The sequence below is a fragment of the Artibeus jamaicensis genome, unplaced genomic scaffold, assembly GCF_021234435.1.
Source record: "Artibeus jamaicensis isolate MK-2021 breed Jamaican fruit bat unplaced genomic scaffold, CSHL_Jam_final contig_519, whole genome shotgun sequence".
Classification (NCBI taxonomy): Eukaryota; Metazoa; Chordata; class Mammalia; order Chiroptera; family Phyllostomidae; genus Artibeus; species Artibeus jamaicensis.
The window spans coordinates 35703998-35710227 of NW_026521871.1; the positions used below are offsets into that span (position 1 = coordinate 35703998).

A 6230-nucleotide genomic window follows, 5' to 3' on the forward strand; every position below is an offset into this window, starting at 1 on the left:
TGATATGCTCTAGCAGAAGATAAATAATGTGACTCTTTTATCTCCTAGAACTCCTTGATAATCTCATGTCTAGTTGCTTAAATTCTGGAAATTCATGGTTTAATAGCTGGAGGAAATGCAGGGCTGTTTTGCAGCCTCTAGTCAAGCACAGAGCTAAGAGCTCCAACCCGTTGTGGCTGCTAATGATTACGGAGCTATGCCGCCACAGGCATAAGTAACTAAGTAAATATTAGTAAATCAAGAAAGTATAATTAATAAGTAAATTATTAGGGACTTCTTTGAAAGGCTAATTTTCCGTTGTTTAGCGTTACCAAGGCCAGGTGTGTTCTGTTCTTTGTCACCTCACGGTCAGTACTGAGCCCTTTCATACAGGGGTCCTGGGGCTTTTGTGTTTTCAGTGCTCTGTTTGTTTCTTGCAGTCTGGGGTTTCTTTTTAAAAATACAGTTTAAGTGCATCAACAACAAAAAAGAAACCTACTGAATAAAAGAAGATATTCATCATGATACATCTGATAAGGTATTAATACCCCCAATTTATAAAGAACTCATACAACTCAACAACAGAAACCCCAAGCAACCCAATTAAAAATGGGCAGAGGCCTCAGATAGACCCTTCTTCATAGAGCAGATGCAGATGGCCAATGCACATATGGAACGATGCTCAACATCACCAATCATCAGAGAAGTGCAAATTAAAAATGAGATATCACCTCACACCTGTCAGAATGGCTATCACCAATGAAAGAACAAACAGCAAGATTTGTTGAGAATGGAGAGAAAAGGGAACCCACTTCCACTGTTGGTGAGAATGCAGGTCGGTGCAGCCACTGTGGGGAAGACTGGAGATTTCTCAAAATATTAAAAATGTAACTGCCTTATGATCCAGTGATTCCACTTCTAGATATTATCTGAAGAAACCCAAAGCACTAATTTGATAGAGTATATTACCCCTGTGTTCATTGCAGTGTTATTTATAGTCACCACAATATGGAAGCAACCCAAGTGCCCATCAGTTAATAAGTGGATAAAAAAGCTGTGCTACATTTACAAAATGAAATACCACTCAGCCATCAAAAAGAATGAAATCTTATGATTTGTAACAGGATAAATAGACCTAGAAGCTACATGCTAAGTCAGCTAGAGAAAGACAAATGCCATATGATTTCGCATATGTACATGGATTGTAATATAAATAAGCAAAGTGATATAAAGAAAATAGAGACAGACTCATAGACATAGATAACAGGCTAATGGTTGTCGGGGAGAGGAGAGTTGGGGGACTCAGTGATTAAAAGGAAGGTTTAAGAGTACAAGTTGGTAGTTACAGGCTAGTCATTAGCTTATAAAGTATGGCATAGGGAATACAGTCAAGACTATTGTAATGACCACTATGGTGCCAGGTGGGTACTGAAAATAGTGATGTGGGGAGACACTCGGTAAAGTATATGATCGTCTAACCACTAGACTTATACCTAAAACTAATGCAAAATAATATTACACTTGATCTTAGCCAAAAGGCCGAGAAGCAATGCAAAATAATATTGAGTATAAAATATAATTGGGATTTTTTTAAATTTAGAAAGAGAGGGGAAAAAATAAATATAGTAAAATGTGTGACATTATAAAATAAACCAATCATATTCAAATACAGTTATACAAATATTTTGTCATATACTAATATATACACTTCTTTATTAGTAAAATAATTAACAAGATTTGGCAGTGGATCTAACAACTAATATAATTGGGAAGTAGACACAATAAAATATTTTGAGATATCTACAATGACTATAAAGTGTGAAATATAAAATATTAGTGACATTAATTGATGACAAAGACACACATGCTATTTGACACCAATGTTTTTTTTTGTTGTTGGTTATTAGTTGCCAACATTTATAATTAAAGGGCATACTATACAAGGTTTGTCTGGAAAAAAGCCCAGCCAATGTTAATATAGCAAGAATGGTTTGTGCAACATTGATGTAACCTGGCAGCCAAGGAGTTTGGACTGGAATGCACATGTGTGAACAATGACGACTTCACTGTACTAGTCAGGGTGGTAGATGCCATTGAGTGAGCATGTGTACTATGTGGCCATCACATTCAAAATGACTGAGCAAGTAGAGCAACAAATCTGCATCCAATTTTGCATTAAGCTTGAACATTTCTCTGTGGAAAGTATTGGGATGACTCAGAAGGCTGCAGCTGTGGGCAACTGATGATTGGCAGCTTCATCACCACAACATGCCTGCTCATGCATCACATCTTGTGAAGAGTTTTTTGACAAAACATCAAATCACCCAGGTGACTCAGCCCCCTTACAGCTCAGATTTGGTTTCCCGTGACTTCTGTTTTTTCCCAGAACTAAAATAATCATTGAAAGGGAAGAGATTTCAGACCATCAGTGAAATTCAGAAAAATATGATGGAGTAGCTGATGGTGATCGGGAGAACTGTGTGATGTCCCAAGGTGCCTACTTTGAAGGGGACTGAGGTATCATTGTCCTCTGTACAATGTTTTTGTATCTTCTTTAATAAATGTTTATTTTTTATATTACTTGGCTGGATACCATCTGGACATCATATATCAACACAGGTTAGCAAAGGCTAAGGTTATTTTTCCTATTTAAGTCAATGAACTATATGTAAGCTTTCTATGGACCCCACAATAAGAAGAGAGCTACTAAGTTTTATTTCTTTTTGGCTACATTCTAGAAGTAGGCTGGTGTGTTAGTGCCAACAGCACCAGTAAGAATGGCAGTGCTTGTTGAGTCCTCAGAAGATATAGGAAGCTTACCCAGGTTTGCTTACCATATAAATTATTCCTATGACAACAGATGACATGTGTCAAGATCTCAATACTTTTACCTGGATCAGGTTTATACAAAGAAAAAGTTGACCTGGGTAGTCTAGAAGAGAGATAATACGGTACTAGTGTTAATTTAAGACTGGGGCCATTTCTTCAGCATTGTTGGATTGGCTTATGTTTATGCCACCTCACCCAGAACCAGAATCATTCAGCTTTGAAATAAATTCTGAGACACAAGAACTGTTTAGTGACTTTGGGAGAAGCACGAAAATGAGATAAGCATGTACAGTCATACTTCGGTACTGGCTGGCTTCAGAACTCAAACCCTGTACTCTGCATTTCGATGAGGAAAAAAAACATGTCAGCACAAGGCGCTTGCTGGGTGTTCATTGCACCTTCTAGAACTTGTATATATCATGGCAACACTGCACAAGAGAAAATGATTCATCCCTTGTCATGTTCAGTACTTGTCAGTTTCAGCACTCCTCACAGGTTCCAGAACAAATTAACAACAGGTACTGAGGTACCATTGTATTTGTGAATTGCACATTTATGGGTTTGAGTCACAGCTTTGTATCCATTGAAAAATTGCTTTACATCTCTCTCTGTGCCAGTTTTCATTTTTGGACTGGAGACAATATCTACTTCATAATGTTAAGAAACTTAGTGAGATACTCTATTACGGAATATATAGTGCAGTGCTTGGCACTTAAATGGCAATATTATTATCATCCAAGTTTACAAACTAGCCAACTAACCCTGAGTTTTTACTGTGCGTCAATTACTTTGCTATAAAGTAATCTGCTTAAATTTAAGTTATGCAGTTAGGGGTACTAGAATTAGACCTGAACCCAGGTTTCTGAGTCTGAACCCCCAGCACTTAAACTACGCCATTGCCAGCTGAATCTGTGGAATGTCTGGTGACAGAACTGGAGTCTTCTAACTCTTAGATCAATGTTGTTTTCTAGTGTTTAATGGCTAGTTTAATTCTTCATAAGCTGTGACACTCCCAGCCATATTTATGCCAGTCTAAGAATACTCTATATCCAAACTTGCGATTTTATGCTATTTCTTCCTTCTTTAATTTAGTTTTGAAGTTCACATCACACATGAATTCCATTTCCTACAATGTGAGAACAGGCTATGCTTTCGGCTATTGACATTCCATTTTGGATTCCACAAAGGGCTTTAAACACAATCATTCTTACAAGCCTTCGATGCAAAGCAACTAGCTGCCTAATGTTATTAAGCAGCTGAAGGGCAGGTAAATTGGCTGTATTTTCTAGAAATGACTTTTCATTTCCATCTAGAACTTTATTGCACATTGTAATATGGCACAATGAGGAGTTGAAAACTGAAAAGAGAAGCTTTAAAACAGAATATAAATTCCTAAACCATGAAGTCACAGTTTTTAAAAAATGAAGATAAAAAAACTTGTCAGGAGGCCCTTTCTACCAGAGCACTGAAAAGGACTGTGCATGTCTTTCATGTGCTTTCAACTTTGTAAAGCTAGTTTAATTGCATTATTTTTATGTAATAATTTCCATAGAGTAGATTTTTTTTTGAGCTTAAAAAATGCAACTACTTTGAGAAATGAAAAACTATGACAAAGAAAGCTTGGAGCTGGAGGTCACAAATGTTTGTTCAGCAGTATGTTTCATATTTTTCACAACCTATAATTGATGAGTGATAGAAATCAAAAAAGGTTCTTACAAGGGTAGAAAGTCACTATTTAAAAAAGTAGCTAAAACCTAGTGTTTTTTTTAAACCTGGTTCTTTAGACTCTAAAAGAAAACTATAATTCCACAGCTTTGAATAGAAAGTGTATCTATTAATCACAAAGGCAAATGTTTTAAAAGGAATGTAGGGAAAATGCAGTTTTTGACAAAGATGTTTTTTTTTTTTTTAACATGGTTATTTCTCCTTGCTGTTCTCATTCATTGAACCAAATTGGCAATGCGATTTAATAGGTTCCTAAATGTACTTGAAAAGCTAAAATGGAAATATCAGTGACTCAAATAGTTATATTACTTGTGTGTAATCAAAATAAAATTTTATTTCACTGATCATTGTATCTCTAAAATGAGTATAATCAGTGTGTTTACTAATGACCATCCTGAGTAGGGGTCATTGGGTCTAGAAAAAGCTATTGTTCATTTATGCTTGTCTTTTTCAAGATTTTAAGTAGAAATATGTAGTTTGTCCCTTTATGGAGTCCTAGGGAAACTGAGATTGCCTCCAGTCTCCTCAAACTTGGGGAAATCTGTGTGGCACCCCTCACTTACCCTACCTTGGCCTTCCAGTGGCTTTAATGGTTGTCAAGGACAGTTTGAAATAGCCATGTCAGGCTCTGTAGAGCTGGGATGCATTTTACCTTTTAGCAGGTAAAATATTTTATTGATTTACTTATTTGTCTAAAAATTATGAAATGAATTGTGAAACAAAGAATTCAACAAATATCCAAAAAGAAATATATTTCAAAATGTTTTAAATTATGGAAGAATTTGTAGCATCTGTAGCAATCCAGCAATCCCACTGCTGAGATTATACCCTAAGAATCCTGAAACACCAATTCAACAGAACCTGTGCACCTCAATGTTCATAGCAGCACAATTTACAATAGTCAAGTGCTGGAAGCAACCTAAGTGCCCTTGAGTAAATGAGCGGATCAAAAAACTGTGGTATGTTTACACAATGGAGTTCTACAGAGCAGAAAGAAAGAAGGACCTTCTACCCTTTGCAACAGTATGGGTGAATTTGGAGACGACTATGCTAAGTGAAATAAACTAAGTGATGAAAGACAAATATCATATGATCTCACCTATAAGTGGAACCTAATCAACAAAACCAACAAATGAGCAAAATAGAGCAAGAGACATTGAAATAAACAACAACCTGACAGTGACCAGATTGGAGGAGTAAGGGGAATAACAAGGGAGAGAAGGGGAAGGGTCAAGCCAAGGAACACAAATAGAGGACTCATGGGCATGGACAGTGTAGGGAGATTAACTGTGGGGTTGGGGGTGATGGGGAAGGGGAGAGCAATGGGGAAAAAGTGGGACAACTATAACTGAACAACAATAAAAAATAATGAAAAAGAGACTTTGTGAGTTTCCCTTTTTTTGTTCCTTTGACTTCATCATGAGAACATGCTCAACTCAGTCCTTGATGAGCTACATGGAGCAAAGTGGTGTCAGCCCAGTTGCCCTCACCAAGGCCCTGGACACAGGAGAGAGCCTAGAGATCAGCCCAATGGCCTAGGTGACTCACAGACGATGGCAGTCACATGAATGTCCCCAGCCAAGCTTCTCTCTGATTAGCAGAATTGCCCTGCTGACCCAGAGGCTCATGGACAGAAAACTAAGTGTTCAGGCTTGTGTGCCACTGTACTTTCATGGTTTGTTAAGAGCATTGCTCTG

General features: G+C 37.2%; 1 pseudogene; it reads right to left on the minus strand.

Annotated features, from left to right (window-relative positions):
• Positions 1-1379: 1379 nt before the first annotated feature.
• On the minus strand, positions 1380-1530 carry LOC119048414 (uncharacterized; annotated as a pseudogene).
• Between the last annotated feature and the right edge of the window lie 4700 nt (positions 1531-6230).